Raw genomic sequence first — 17,398 nt, 5'->3', positions numbered from 1 at the left:
TGATCTACGTACCCTTGTAGATCGATAACGGAAGCGTTTGGTTGATGTAGTCGTACATCTCCACGGCCCGACCGATCAAGCACCAAAACTACAGCACCTCCGAGTTTTAGCACACGTTCAACTCGATGACGATCCCCGGACTCCGATCCAGCAACGTGTCGGGGAAGAGTTCCGTCAGCACAACGGCGTGGTGACGATCTTGATGTACTACTGTCGTAGGGCTTCGCCTAAGCACCGCTACAATATTATCGAGGACTATGGTGGCAGGGGGCGCCGCACACGGCTAAGAATATGATCACGTGGATCAACTTGTGTTCCTCTGGGGTGCCCCTTGCCTCCGTATATAAAGGCTCAAGGGGGGGGGGTGCGGCCGGCCTAGAGGTGGCGCGCCAGGAGGAGTCCTACTCCCTCCGGGAGTAGGATTCCCCCCCCCCCGAATCCTAGTTGGAATAGGATTCGCGGAGGCGGGAAAAGAGAAAGGGGGGCCGGCCCCCTCTCCTTGTCCTATTCGGACCAAGGGAGGGGAGGGGCGCGCGGCCCATCTCAGGCTGCCTCTTCTCCTTTCCACTAAGGCCCACTAAGGCCCATATAGCTCCCGGGGGGTTCTGGTAACCTCCCGGTACTCCGGTAAAATCCCGATTTCACCCGGAACACTTCTGATATCCAAACATAGGCTTCCATTATATCAATCTTTATGTCTCGACCATTTTGAGACTCCTCGTCATGTCCGTGATCACATCCGGGACTCCGAACAACCTTCGGTACATCAAAACGTATAAACTCATTATATAACTGTCATCGAAACCTTAAGCGTGCGGACCCTACGGGTTCCAGAACAATGTAGACATGACCGAGACATGTCTCCGGTCAATAACCAATAGCGGGACCTGGATGCCCATATTGGATCCTACATATTCTACGAAGATCTTTATCGGTCAGACCGCATAACAACATACGTTGTTTCCTTTGTCATCGGTATGTTACTTGCCCGAGATTCGATCATCGGTATCCAATACCTAGTTCAATCTCGTTACCGGCAAGTCTCTTTACTCGTTCTGTAATACATCGTCTCGCAACTAACTCATTGGTTGCAATGCTTGCAAGGCTTAAGTGATGTGCATTACCGAGAGGGCCCAGAGATACTTCTCCGACATTCGGAGTGACAAATCCTAATCTCGAAATACGCCAACCCAACATGTACCTTTGGAGACACCTGTAGAGCTCCTTTATAATCACCCAGTTACGTTGTGACGTTTGGTAGCACACAAACCGTTCCTCCGGCACACGGGAGTTGCATAATATCATAGTCATAGGAACATGTATAAGTCATGAAGAAAGCAATAGCAACATACTAAACGATCGGGTGCTAACATAATGGAATGGGTCATGTCAATCAGATCATTAAACTAATGATGTGATCCCATTAATCAAATAACAACTCTTTGTCCATGGTTAGGAAACATAACCATCTTTGATTAACGAGCTAGTCAAGTAGAGGCATACTAGTGACACTCTGTTTGTCTATGTATTCACACATGTATTATGTTTCCGGTTAATACAATTCTAGCATGAATAATAAACATTTGTCATGATATAAGGAAATAAATAATAACTTTATTATTGCCTCTAGGGGATATTTCCTTCAGTCTCGCACTTGCACTAGAGTCAATAATCTAGATCACATCGCCATGTGATTTAACATCAATAGTTCACATCTTTATTTGATTGGTTCACATCTCCATGTGACTAACACCCAAAGGGTTTACTAGATTCAATAACCTAGTTCACATTGCTATGTGATTAAGACCCAAAAAGTGATCTTGTTTTGCTTGTGAGAGAAGTTTAGTCAACGGGTCTGCCACATTCAGATCCGCATGTATTTTGCAAATTTCTATGTCAACAATGCTCTTCATGGAGCTACTCTAGCTAATTGCTCCCACTTTCAATATGTATCCAGATTGAGACTTAGAGTCATCTGGATCAGTGTCAAAACTTGCATCAACGTAACCCTTTACGACGAAACTTTTGCCACCTCCGTAATCGAGAAACATATCCTTATTCCAGTAAGGATAATTTTGACCGCTGTCCATTGATCTACTCCTAGATCACTATTGTAATCCCTCTCTTAACACAGTGTATGGTATACAATAGATCTGGTACACAGCATGGCATACTTTATAGAACCTATGACTAAGGCATAGGGAATGACTTTCATTCTCTTTCTATCTTCTGCCATGGTCGGGCTTTGAGTCTTACTCAACTTCACACCTTGTAACACAGGCAAGAAACTTTTTCCTTGACTGTTCCATTTTGAACTACTTCAAAATCTTGTCAAGGTATGTGCTCATTGAAAAAACTTATCAAGCGTCTTGATCTATTTCTATAGATCTTGATACTCAATATGTAAGCAGCTTCACCGAGGTCTTTCTTTGAAAAACTCCTTTCAAACACTCCTTTATGCTTTGCAGAATAATTCTACATTATTTCCGAGCAACAATATGTCATTCACATATACTTATCAGAAATGTTGTAGTGCTCCCACTCACTTTCTTGTAAATACAGGCTTCACCGCAAGTCTGTATAAAACTATATGCTTTGATCAACTTATCAAAGCGTATATTCCAACTCCGAGATGCTTGCACCAGTACATAAATGGATCGCTGGAGCTTGCATATTTTGTTAGCACCTTTAGGATTGACAAAACCATCTTGTTGCATCATATACAACTCTTCTTTAAATCCATTAAGGAATGTAGTTTTGTTTATCCATTTGCCAAATTTCATAAAATACGGCAATTGCTAACATGATTTGGAAAGACTTAAGCATAGATACGAGTGAGAAACTCTCATCGTAGTCAACATCTTAAACTTGTCAAAAACCTTTTTGCGACAATTCTAGCTTTTGTAGATAGTAACACTACTACCAGCGTCCGTCTTCCTCTTGAATATCCATTTAATCTCAATGGCTCGCCGATCATTGGGCAAGTCAATTAAAGTCCATACTTTGTTTTCATACATGGATCTCATCTCAGATTTCATGGCCTCAAGCCATTTCGCGGAATCTGGGCTCATCATCGCTTCCTCATAGTTCGTAGGCTCGTCATGGTCAAGTAACATGACTTCCAGAACTGGATTACCATACCACTCTGGTGCGGATCTCACTCTGGTTTTTACCTACGAGGTTCGGTAGTAACTTGATCTAAAGTTACATGATCATCATCATTAGCTTCCTCACTAATCGGTCTAGTAGTCACAGGAACAGATTTCTGTGATGAACTACTTTCCAATAAGGGAGAAGGTACAATTACCTTATCAAGTTTTCTACTTTCCTCCCACTCACTTCTTTCGAGAGAAACTCCTTCTCTAGAAAGGATCCATTCTTAGCAACGAACGTCTTGCCTTCGGATTTGTGATAGAAGGTGTACCCAACTGTCTCCTTTGGGTATCCTATGAAGACATATTTCTCCGATTTGAGTTTGAGCTTATCGAGATGAAACTTTTTCGCATAAGCATCGCAACTCCAAACTTTAAGAAACGACAGCTTAGGTTTCTTGCCAAACCATAGTTCACACGGTGTCGTCTCAACGGATTTAGATGGTGCCCTATTTAACGTGAATGCAGCTTTCTCTAATGCATAAAGCCAAAACGATAGTGGTAGATCGGTAAGAGACATCATAGATCGCACTATATTTAATAAAGTACGGTTATGATGTTCGGACACACCATTACACTATGGTGTTCTAGGTGGCGTGAGTAGTGAAACTATTTCACATTGTTTTAATTGAAGTCCAAACTCGTAACTCAAATATTTTACCTCTGCGATCATATCGTAGAAACATTTATTTTCTTGTCACGATGATTTTCCACTTCACTCTGAAATTCTTTGAACTGTTCAAATGTTTCAGACTTATGTTTCATCAAGTAGATATCCCCATATCTGCTAAAATCATCTGTGAAGGTCAGAAAATAATGATACCTACTGCAAGCCTTAATATTCATCGGACCACATACATCAGTATGTATGATTTCCAACAAATCTGTTGCTTGCTTCATTGTTCCGAAGAACAGAGTCTTAGTCATCTTGCCCATGAGGCATGGTTCGCAAGCATCAACTGATTCATAATCAAGTGATTCCAAAAGCCCATCAGCATGGAGTTTCTTCATGCGCTTTACACCAATATGACCTAAACGGCAGTGCCACAAATAAGTTGCACTATCATTATTAACTTTGCATCTTTTGGTTTTAATATTATGATTATGTGTATCACTACGATCGAGATCCAACGAACTATTTTCATTGGGTGTGTAACCATATAAGGTTTTATTCATGTAAACAGAACAACAATTTATTCTCTTACTTAAATGAATAACCATATTACAATAAACATGATCAAATCATATTCATGCTCAACGCAAACACCAAATAACACTTATTTAGGTTCAACACTAATCCCGAAATTATAGCGAGTGTGCGATGATGATCATATCAATCTTGGAACCACTTCCAACACACATCGTCACTTCACCCTTAACTAGTCTCTGTTTGTTCTGCAACTCCCGTTTCGAGTTACTAATCTTAGCAACTGAACTAGTATCAAATACTGAGGGGTTGCTATAAACACTAGTAAAGTACACATCAATAACATGTATATCAAATATACTTATGTTCACTTTGCCATCCTTCTTATCCCCCAATCACTTGGGGTAGTTCCGCTTCCAGTGACCAGTCCCTTTGCAGTAGAAGCACTTAGTCTCAGGCTTAGGACCAGACTTGGGTTCTTCACTTGAGCAGCAACTTGCTTACTGTTCTTCTTGAAGTTCCCCTTCTTCCCTTTGCCCTTTTCTTGAAACTAGTGGTCTTGTTAACCATAAACACTTGATGTTTTTCTTGATTTCTACCTTCGTCGATTTCAGCATCACGAAGAGCTTGGGAATTACTTTTGTTATCCCTTGCATATTATAGTTCATCACGAAGTTCTTTTAACTTGGTGATGGTGACTAGAGAATTCTGTCAATCACTATTTTATCTGGAAGATTAACTCCCACTTGATTCAAGCGATTGTAGTACCCAGACAATCTAAGCACATGCACACTAGTTGAGCGATTCTCCTCCATCTTTTAGCTATAGAACTTGTTGGAGACATCATATCTCTCAATCGGGTATTTTGCTTGAAATATTAACTTCAACTCCTGGAACATCTCATATGGTCCATGACGTTCAAAACGTCTTTGAAGTCCCGATTCTAAGCCATTAAGCATGGTGCACTAAACTATCAAGTAGTCATCATAATGAGCTAGCCAAACGTTCATAATGTCTGCATCTGCTCCTGCAATAGGTCTGTCACCTAGCAGTGCATCAAGGACATAATTCTTCTGTGCAGCAATGAGGATAAACCTCAGACCACGGATCCAATCCGCATCATTGCTACTAACATCTTTCAACACAATTTTCTCTAGGAACATATCAAAATAAACATAGGGAAGCAACAACGCGAGCTATTAATCTACAACATAATTTGCAAAATACTACCAGGACTAAGTTCATGATAAATTTAAGTTCAATTAATCATATTACTTAAGTACTCCCACTTAGATAGACATCCCTCTAATCCTCTAAGTGATCACGTGATCCAAATCAACTAAACCATGTCCGATCATCACGCGAGATGGAGCAGTTTCATTGGTGAACATCACTATGTTGATCATATCTACTATATGATTCACGCTCGACCTTTCGGTCTCCGTGTTCCGAGGCCATATCTGTATATGTTTGGCTCGTCAAGTATAACCTGAGTATTCCGCGTGTGCAACTGTTTTGCACCCGTTGTATTTGAACGTAGAGCCTATCACACCCGATCATCACATGGTGTCTCAGCACGAAGAACTTTTGCAACGGTGCATACTCAGGGAGAACACTTCTTGATAATTTTAGTGAGAGATCATCTTATAATGCTACTGTCAATCAAAGCAAGATAAGATGCATAAAAGATAAACATCACATGCAATCAATATAAGTGATATGATATGGCCATCATCATCTTGTGCCTGTGATCTCCATCTCCGAAGCACCGTCATGATCACCATCGTCACCGGCGTGACACCTTGATCTCCATCATAGCATCGTTGTCGTCTCGCCAATCTTATGCTTCCACGACTATCGCTACCGTTTAGTGATAAAGTAAAGCATTACAACGCGATTGCATTGCATACAATAAAGCGACAACCATATGGCTCCTGCCAGTTGCCGATAACTCGGTTACAAAACATGATCATCTCATACAAAAATTCAGCATCATGTCTTGACCATATCACATCACAACATGGCCTGCAAAAAAGAGTTAGACGTCCTCTACTTTGTTGTTGCAAGTTTTACGTGGCTGCTACGGGCTTAAGCAAGAACCAATCTTTCCTACGCATCAAAACCACAACGATAGTTTGTCAAGTTGGTGCTGTTTTAACCTTCGCAAGGACCGGGCGTAGCCACACTCGGTTCAACTAAAGTTGGAGAAACTGTCACCCGAAGCCACCTATGTGCAAAGCATGTCGGGAGAACCGGTCTCGCATAAGCGTACGCGTAATGTTGGTCCGGGCCGCTTCGTCCAACAATACCGCCGAACCAAAGTATGACATGTTGGTAAGCAGTATGACTTATATCGCCCACAACTCACTTGTGTTCTACTCGTGCATATAACATCAACACATAAAACCTAGGCTCGGATGCCAGTGTTGGGGAACGTAGTAATTTTCAAAAAATTTCCTACGCACACGCAAGATCATGGTGATTCATAGCAACGAGAGGGGAGAGTGTGATCTACGTACCCTTGTAGATCGACAATGGAAGCGTTTGGTTGATGTAGTCGTACATCTCCATGGCCCGACCGATCAAGCACCGAAACTACGGCACCTCCGAGTTTTAGCACATGTTCAGCTCGATGACGATCCCCGGACTTCGATCCAGCAAAGTGTCGGGGAAGAGTTCCGTCAGCACGACAACGTGGTGCCGATCTTAATGTACTACTGTAGCAGGGCTTCGCCTAAGCACCGCTACAATATTATCGAGGACTATGGTGGCAGGGGGCGCCGCACACACGGCTAAGAATATGATCATGTGGATCAACTTGTGTTCCTCTGGGGTGCCCCTTGCCTCCGTATATAAAGGCTCAAGGGGGGGTGCGGCCGACCTAGAGGTGGCGCGCCAGGAGGAGTCCTACTCCCTCCGGGAGTAGGATTCCCCCCCAATCCTAGTTGGAATAGGATTCGCGTAGGGGGGAAAAGAGAAAGGGGGGCCGGCCCCCTCTCCTTGTCCTATTCGGACCAAGGGAGGGGAGGGGCGCGCGGCCCATCTCAGTCTGCCTCTTCTCCTTTCCACTAAGGCCCACTAAGGCCCATATAGCTCCTGGGGGTTCCGGTAACCTCCCGGTACTCCGGTAAAATCCCAATTTCACCCGGAACACTTCCGATATCCAAACATAGGCTTCCAATATATCAATCTTTATGTCTCGACCATTTTGAGACTCCTCGTCATGTCCGTGATCACATCCGGGACTCCGAACAACTTTCGGTACATCAAAACGTATAAACTCATAATATAACTATCATCGAAACCTTAAGCGTGCGGACCCTACGGGTTCGAGAACAATGTAGACATGACCGAGACATGTCTCCGGTCAATAACCAATAGCGGGACCTAGATGCCCATATTGGCTCCTACATATTCTACGAAGATCTTTATCGATCAGACCGCATAACAACATACGTTGTTCGTATGTTACTTGCCCGTATCCAATACCTAGTTCAATCTCGTTACCGGCAAGTCTCTTTACTCGTTCTGTAATGACATCATCTCCGCAACTAACTCATTAGTTGCAATGCTTGCAAGGCTTAAGTGATGTGCATTACCGAGAGGGCCCAGAGATACTTCTCCGACAATTCGGAGTGACAAATCCTAATCTCGAAATACGCCAACCCAACATGTACCTTTGGAGACACCTGTAGAGCTCCTTTATAATCACCCAGTTACGTTGTGACGTTTGGTAGCACACAAAGTGTTCCTCCGGCACACGGGAGTTGCATAATCTCATAGTCATAGGAACATGTATAAGTCATGAAGAAAGCAATAGCAACATACTAAACGATCGGGTGCTAAGCTAATGGAATGGGTCATGTCAATCATATCATTCAACTAATGATGTGATCCCGTTAATCAAATAACAACTCTTTGTCCATGGTTAGGAAACATAACCATCTTTGATTAACGAGCTAGTCAAGTAGAGGCATACTAGTGACACTCTGTTTGTCTATGTATTCACACATGTATTATGTTTCCGGTTAATACAATTCTAGCATGAATAATAAATTTATCATGATATAAGGAAATAAATAATAACTTTATTATTGCCTCTAGGGCATATTCCTTCAGGCATATTTCCTTCATATAGTTCATCACGAAGCTCTTGTAGCTTGGTGGCAGTGACTGAAGAATTCTGTCAATGACACTATCATACAGAAGATTAACTCCCAGTTGAATCAAGTCATTGTTATACCCAGACATTTTGAGTATATGTTCACTGACAGAACTATTCTCCTCCATCTTGCAGCTGTAGAACTTATTGGAGACTTCATATCTCTCAATCCGGGCATTTGCTTGAAATATTAACTTCAACTCCTGGAACATCTCATATGCTCCATGACATTCAAAACAGCGTTGAAGTCCCGGTTCTAAGCCGTAAAGAATGGCACACTGAACTATCGAGTAGTGATCAGCTCTGCTCTGCCAGATGTTCTTAACGTCGTTAGTTGCATCTGCAGCAGGCCTGGCACCCAGCGGTGCTTCCAGGACGTAATTCTTCTGTGTAGCAATGAGGATAATCCTGAAGTTACGGACCCAGTCTGTGTAATTGCTACCATCATCTTTCAACTTTGCTTTCTCAAGGAACACATTGAAATTCAACGGAACAACAGCACGAGCCATCTATCTACAACAACATAGAGAAGCAAAATACTATTAGGTACTAAGTTCATGATAAATTTAAGTTCAATTAATCATATTACTTAAGAACTCCCACTTAGATAGACATCCCTCTAATCATCTAAGTGATCACGTGATCCAAATCAACTAAACCATGTCCGATCATCACGTGAGATGGAGTAGTTTTCAATGGTGAACATCACTATGTTGATCATATCTACTATATGATTCACACTCGACCTTTTGGTCTCAGTGTTCCGAGGCCATATCTGCATATGCTAGGCTCGTCAAGTTTAACCCGAGTATTCTGCATGTGCAAAACTGGCTTGCACCCGTTGTAGATGAACGTAGAGCTTATCACACCCAATCATCATGTGGTGTCTCGGCACGACGAACTTTGGCAATGGTGCATACTCAGGGAGAACACTTTTATCTTGAAATTTAGTGAGAGATCATCTTATAATGCTACCGTCAATCAAAGCAAAATAATATGCATAAAGGATAAACATCACATGCAATCAATATAAGTGATATGATATGGCCATCGTCGTCTTGTGCTTGTGATCTCCATCTTCGAAGCACCGTCATGATCACCATCGTCACCGGCGCAACACCTTGATCTCCATTGTAGCATCGTTGTCGTCTCGCCAACTATTGCTTCTACGACTATCGCTACCGCTTAGTGATAAAGTAAAGCAATTACAGGGCAATTTGCATACAATAAAGCGACAACCATATGGCTCCTGCAAGTTGCCGATAACTCGGTTAGAAAACATGATCATCTCATACAATAAAATATAGCATCATGCCTTGACCATATCACATCACAACATGCCCTACAAAAACAAGTTAGACATCCTCTACTTTGTTGTTGCAAGTTTTATGTGGCTGCTATGGGCTAAGCAAGAACCGTTCTTACCTACGCATCAAAACCACAACGATAGTTTCTCCAGTTAGTGTTGTTTTAACCTTCTCAAGGACTGGGCGTAGCCACACTCGGTTCAACTAAATTTGGAGAAACTAACATGCGCCAGCCACCTATGTGCAAAGCACGTCGGTAGAACCAGTCTCACGTAAGCGTACGTGTAATGTTGGTCCGAGCCGCTTCATCCAACAATACCGCCAAACCAAAGTATGACATGCTGGTAAGCAGTATGACTTGTTTCGCCAAAAACTCACTTGTGTTCTACTCGTGCATATAACATCTACGCATAAAACCAGGCTCTCATACCACTGATGGGGAACGTGGTAATTTCAAAAAAATTCCTACGCACACGCAAGATCATGGTGATGCACATCAACGAGAGGGGAGAGTGTTGTCCACGTACCCTTGTAGACCGAAAGCGGAAGCGTTAGCACAACGCGGTTGATGTAGTCATAAGTCTTCACGATCCGACCGATCCAAGTACCGAGCGTACGACACCTCCGGGTTCAGCACACGTTCAGCTCGATGATGTCCTACGTACTCTGATCCAGCAGAGCTTCACATGAGAGTTCCGTCAGCACGACAGCGTGAATACGGTGATGATGATGCTACCAACGCAGGGCTTCGCCTAAGCACCACTACGATATGACCAAGGTCGAATATGGTGGAGGGGGGCACCACACAAGGATGGGAGAGATCAACTGATCCACTTATGTGTCTAGAGGTGCCCCCTGCCCCAATATATAAAGGAGAAAGGGGGAGAGGAGACCGGGAGTAGGACTCCTCATTTCCTTGTTGGAGTAGGAGAAGGGACGGAAGAGAGAGGAGGAGAAAGAAAAAGGGGGGCGTCGCCCCCTCCTTGTCCAATTCAGACTAGAGGGGGAGGGGGCGCGCGGCTGCCCTGGCTACCCCTCCTCTTCTCCCACTAAGGCCCATTCGGCCCAATATACTCCCTGGGGGGTTCCGATAACCCCCCGTACTCCGGTAAATGTCTGAAACCTCCCGAAACACTGTCGGTGTTCAAACATAGTCATCCAATATATCGATCTTTATGTCTCAACCATTTCGAGACTCCTCGTCATGTCCGTGATCATATCCGGGACCCCGAACTACCTTCGGTACATCAAAACACAAAAACTCATAATACCGATCGTCACCAAACATTAAGCGTGCGGACCCTACGGGTTCGAGAACTATGTAGACATGAACGCGACACGTCTCCGGTAAATAACCAATAGCGGAACCTGGATGCTCATATTGGCTCCCACATATTCTACGAAGATCTTTATCGGTCAAACTGGATAACAACATACGTTGTTTACAATTTGCCATTGTATTGGGTGTGTTGGGGACACAAGAGATTTCTTCTATTTGGTTGCAGGGTTGTTCGAGAGAGACCATCTTCATCCTACACCTCCCACGGATTGATAAACCTTAGGTCATCCACTTGAGGGAAATTTGCTACTGTCCTACAAAACTGTGCGCTTGGAGGCCCAACACAAGTCTACGAGAATAAAGTTGCGCAGTAGACATCACCGGCAGGGTGGGGCCTCGGCTGAGCCGACGATGTCCTCTGCCTCGTTGTTGGCGGGGAGAGGCCTCGGCAGAGTAGGGCCTCGCTGAAGCCGGCAAGGTCCTCCGCCTCGGTGCCGGCGGGGCGGGGCCTCGGCGGAGCCGGCGGTTTCCTCTTCCTCCTTGTTGGCACCGTGGGGCCTCGGCGGAGCAGGGCCTCATCGACGCCAGCGGAGCGGGGACTCGTCAGAGCCGGTATTTTCCTCTGCCTCGTCCTCAGTCTCGCTAAACAGCTCCTCGACCGCTTCATCGCCCTCTTTGTAGGGGGCCGTAGACTCGCCACCCGCATGCGGTACCGCCAGCGCTTGAGGCGGCCCTCGCGGGTCGAGCGGTATGAGTCGAGCAGCACCTCCTGCTCCGGCCGCTCCGCGGCGATCTACTCCTCCACCTACAGGTGCTCCTGGAGGAGATGTTGGTTGTAGGCGGCATCATCCCGTGCCTCCCGAAATTGTTCCTGACGCTTCTGCCTCACCGTGTCCATGTATTGGGCACAGACCTCGCCGATGGTCATGGTGCAATGCACCGGCGAGGATGGCGCGGAGGAGGGGGTTGGCGCCGAATCGTCGACTACCATGTTCTCCATTGGGATGTCATCGTCCTCCAGATGCCTGCCGGCCAGCTAGTCAGCAGCAATGGCCGCCATCTCCTTGTGGTCTGTCGTCCGCCCGTCTCGAAGAGCGCTGGAGCGCAAGGAAGCCATGGTGGGCAGTAGTGGTGTGGACAAGAGAAAGGGAACGGAGGCGGACGACTGCGGCTATGGCCGGTGCAGCAGTTTATATAGCAATGGTGGGCGGCGGAGGGACGGGCGTATGGTGCCGGAGTAGCCGCCTCTGCAACTGCGTATCATTAATGTGGGCGCCAGACAGCTGGACGGACGGCACTTGTGTCATTTGAAGGTAGAGCAATCGCCGACACCGACCGTTTCAGGGTGGGCGGCACTGACCGTTTCGGGCGGAGAGCGCACGGGCGAGGGAGGCGGTCTGGGTGAGCCAAGGCAGTCAGACTCGTGCTTGACAGCGGGTCGGTCCAGCAGCCGGACATGCTAGCTTACCGGCAAGCTCGCCAAGCTAAGCGACGACAATCAGACGATGGACGAAGCTTCTGGCCAGGAGCCGGCGCCACTGTCCATGCCGGTTCATGCCATGTTCGCCATAGAGCAGGTGCGGCCGCACTACGACGCCCTAATGGCGGAAGAGCTACCAGCACAGGAGGACCTGTGTTGCAACCTCCGTCTCCTCAACGAGCAACGATGAACAAGCGAGCGATAATGCCGTCGCGAACATGTGGCCCTATGATCCTGGCTTCCCGAATGAGCAGCGGGCGCTGTATCAGACCATCCGTAGGGCCCGCGAGGCCCTCTCCGTCGTCCTTCGAGTAGTTGCACTCGCCGTGGCGCCAGCGTCTCGTGTTGTCAACACGGTCAACGGACATGAGGAGATGAGGAGATGACTTTACTTGGCGAGGATGACAGTGGGGACCCACCAGGGCCATAGCCGCACATACGCAAGTGCCTCCTTATTATATACAACTATAATTTTTTTGCTTCCTCCTGGTTTCCTGACATCGCGTTCCCACACCATTGTCAACCTATGTAGTCAATAAATGAGAGAATTGCACAAGGAGCAGCCGACAGCTGAGACCAAGAAGCTCAAGCAGTATTTGTGTTTTTGAGGTGTGAGGCTGCAGAGTTTTTCTTGAGCGGTGTTTTCATTGTTGTTCAGAGGAGAGCAGGGTATTAACTGCGCAGGCTGTGGCCCGTCTAGCCCAGGCCAGATATTAATTTTTTTCAAGCTGAAAATGGCTAGCGCAGCTATACTTTTTTTGAGGAATACCCAGGCAAGGTTAACTTGTTATTATCCGCCCCGCTGGGCTGCAAATCTTTCCTAGGAGGTATGCATTAGGCTTAACAAGAAAATGGGCTTTAGGAAATAATAAATGGGATGTAGCTATAAAAACGGAGCAGTAACTATAAAAAAATGCACCAAACATGTAATTAGTTTATAAAATATTTTCGATTTTGAAAAGTTTAATTTCATTAATTGTTGCGCGTGAAATGTTTTCTTGGATTTTTACGTACACTACAAGAACATTGAGATACTGTGACGAAATTCCTGATGACGTTGGTTGAGAACAACACGGAAATTCTTAATATGTGACATTTTGTAAGTGGCGTCACTTATTACAGCAAATCGGTGACGTTTAATGTCACTAAATCACGCAGCCGTTGAGCCTCACATGGCTACCAATTTCTGTGACGGTTCGGTAATTTTCATGATGGGTCCACTAGAGTCACGAATATTAACGAATGTGTGCCGTTCTTTATTTCGTCATGTAATGTCTAGCAGTGGGGCCTACCATAACTGCGTCACGAGTTATTGAGTGATAGGACCCACGTGATGGTGTGTGTAATGGGACTTGTCCCAGTTTCTTCATATGTTTTTGAACACTTAACTTATTTTATTCTGTCTAATGGAAGTAAATAGTGGTCGGGAAGAAAGTTATTTTGTGTTTTCGTGAACTGGTGCCCATGGCGCTATAGTTGTTTCGTTCTATCTCAAGAAAATGGAAAATAAGAGTGGATGAATTTTTGTGGTGTGGATGTTCGTGAGATGATGCATATGGCTCATCAGTTGTTTCGTTTTATCTCAAAATTTCAAATTTGATGAATTTCAGGCCATTTATCTGATATATTTCAGCATTGGCCTATATCTGTGTCATACAAATGTCTCTATAAGTCCGCTAAAAAACATGTTTCGCTCCACTTTTCTAAATCTTTGCCGCATACAATTAATTACGAACTTGTTTTTTAGCTGCGCGGAACCAACTCCCTCCAATTTCTATCCCCATCTCCACCCCCTCTCCCCCACGACTGCATCGAGCGACAAGATTTCAGGATCACGCCGCCGATGCACCCTGCAGCACTAGCCGCTTAATCCTTCTCCAATGACGGCTGCTCGCTCGCCCTCCCATCAAGCCCCGGCCGCCGCGCTCGCTCTCCACAAGGAACGGCCGCCACGCCCCTCGCCGACCAAGATCGGATCCGCCAACCCGCGACGTCGAAGTCGCCAGCCTCGATGGGCAACATCATAGCCGCTCGCCTCATCCTCACCATCGCCCACTCCAGCGCCTTCCCCAGCTTCCTTTCTCACCTCGTGCTTTACCAAGATCTGGACGTTACCTCACCACCCCTCCATCACCCACTACTTGAGATTAGATTCTGATTTAGAAGTTTGGTTTCGTCCAGTGACCAACAAGATGGCAGCGGCTGGAGACAACATGTTTGGAAGAGGCAACCCGATGATGCAGTGAGGCTAGGGGATGGGTGAGAAACTCTGCGAGGAACCCAGCTGCAATACCATTAGATCTGGTCCCCTTCCAACTATTCGAGGGTATATATCGCTGCTTCCTTATTTCTTCCATAATTTCTGGATGTAAGATTTGTGATCTGTAATTTGATTCTTCTAACCACCTATTTAAGATCTCCTTTTCCTAGTTGCAGTTCATCTAGATAAGGAGTAAGATCAATGCCCTTTGCTCTTCTCAAAGGTATGGTTGATACGTATATGTTCCTCTCTGTCTCTAAATTTCTACAATGAATAATTTCAACTCACGTTTCCCCTTTAAGCTGCAAGATCATGCAGACTCCAGAACATTTAATATGTGACTAGACTCTACGTTCAGAGTATTAACATTTAACAATGAAACTGTACTAGGAATTTCCTTTTATTAGTATTTATGGACAATACATTCATATTCTGTGATAAAAGTTAACAAGCTAAAGATATGTTGAGGGACCCTATCATGGGCTAATACTGCTCGGTGAAAGAGAAAATAATTTTGTTATTCTATAATATTTTTTCTCCATGTGAACACTTGTCAGTATATTTTTTGTCTTCTCTGTTTTATTCCGTAAACGTAAGTGCATTAGCCGATTTCTTACTATAGGTAGCAGATTGGGTTTGCAATATCAAGATAATCTTATTGGCCTTGCTATGTTGGTATAGTCTGGAGCTTGTTCTTAGTACTACTTGCTTCTCCACTTTCTATTTGCATACAATTTGCAATACGGGATAATTCCTTACCTGGTTGTGTACGCCTAACATTTAAGCTCATCGTGTACTTCCTTTGCCCATAAATTATATTTTTATTTCTTATATTTATATTGAGGAAGCATCATACATCAGCAGTGCGAGTACACAATTAGCTGTAGCTGTAGAAGAAGATGTGTAAGCACACAACCGATTCAAATAGTGTAGTTTACAGTACTAGTACTAGTTGCTTATGGCACTTAGTTGTACATATGGTGATGATCTACCAAATTCATAGCATGTTTGAATCAATTCAGAGATGAGAAACGCACATTTAATAAGAATACGGTTGCCTACTATGGTTGGGTGATGACCTTTGGATATTGCATCGTTTTGAGATTGTTCAATATATTGAATGGATGAATGGATGTCACTCCTTGCTAAAGAAACATTTTTGTGTTTTGCTCTTGATTTTGTAGTACATTACTGATCTTTTTTTTGTGATTTGCTGATCTAAACTTCTATGGTAACCAAAGCGTCAAACAACTATACTTATGCAACTAAGTACGAAATATCTTCAGCAGATCACTACAGTGCATTACCGTGAGCTGCCCTAGTGCCCTCACTAGCCATTCAAATGCTACTTAAACTATAAGTGGCACACTAGTTAAAAGTGCAGCAGTGATCCATGTAAAATATTTTGACTGACAATTTTTTATACAAGTTTGTGTCTTCTTGTTCCGCTAAACTAACTTAATGTTTTATTGACCCATCCACATACAAGCAGATTTTGTTAATAATGTACTTAGATTCATAATTCGATAGATTGTATGTTTCTTAGTGGTACTCTTATACCTTGTTATATATATGTTTTCATCTCATTAAGGTGCAATACGTTGTTATGTTTCATCAATTTATAGGCACCATGAGGATTTAGCCGCGAGACATGAAGCACAAGATAGAGAATTTGAAGAGATGCAAAGAAGAACAACCAAGAGAAGAATAAGTCTGGCAAAAGAAGCAACATGAGATGGATAACCTGATTGGATTTCTTTTAAGGGCTCAAGCAACTCAACAAGCAAATCAGTCCAGCCTAATGGTGCATGAAGGCCATCATTTTGTGAAAGAAAGATCGTTATTTAATCATACATTGCAATCATCAGGACAACATAAGTGGTCTTTTAGTTATCTAAATACTACTTTTTATCTTATTGATTCTTGTGTCAAACTTGAGTCTGTGATATTTTTTATTGTCATTTCTATTTAGAAGATGATTAGGCTGACAGATGGAATAAATAATACTATGATTTGTCTTTAATTCCAATTATAATGAAATTTGTCTCTTAACTTATTTGTATAATGTGATGTGATGTGAATTGAATACTTTATGTGATATGCATTTGCAATATAGTGGATTCAATAATTCATTGCAAATTATTTGAAATTTAATGATGTAGACTTCATCAATAATGGAAGTAGTGATGCTAGTAGTGGGAATATGTGTGGGTGTTGATGCCCCGTCACTGAATATGGTATAAATGGCATATTTGCTAAATATGGTATAATATGGCATATTTGCTCCTAACACGTGACATTAATTGCCCGTCATAGAAATAGCAAGTTGTTGACGTTCTAGAAAATGTCACCGAAGGTCCCATATTCGGTGACATTATTTTGCGCACGCCGTCACGAGGAGTAATCTGTGACGGGGATTCTGTGACGATGCTTGTGATGCCCATAAAACGTCACCCGGGGGTAATTTGTCACGTTATTAGCAATTCGATGACATATTTTGACTCATCATAGTAGGCCTAATCTCTTGTAGTGGTAATACAAATTTATATTGAAATTGTATTTAATCTGACTAGAAATTTGGGGATAAAAATATTTCGATCCCATCAAAATG

The 17,398-nt window shown here is 43.9% G+C and overlaps 1 long non-coding RNA gene across 1 annotated transcript; it reads left to right on the top strand.

The window, feature by feature from the left end:
• The first annotated feature begins 14,491 nt into the window (after window positions 1–14,491).
• Window positions 14,492–16,671, top strand: LOC125541536. Its single transcript, XR_007297573.1, has 3 exons — window positions 14,492–14,853; window positions 14,964–15,010; window positions 16,413–16,671. It is a non-coding gene; the product is annotated as an uncharacterized LOC125541536 (long non-coding RNA).
• The last annotated feature ends 727 nt before the right edge of the window (window positions 16,672–17,398 follow it).

The sequence above is a fragment of the Triticum urartu genome, chromosome 2 (assembly GCF_003073215.2).
Source record: "Triticum urartu cultivar G1812 chromosome 2, Tu2.1, whole genome shotgun sequence".
Lineage (NCBI taxonomy): Eukaryota > Viridiplantae > Streptophyta > Magnoliopsida > Poales > Poaceae > Triticum > Triticum urartu.
The sequence above is the reverse complement of the archived record's forward strand: the minus strand, read 5'-3'. Positions and strand labels throughout refer to the sequence as shown.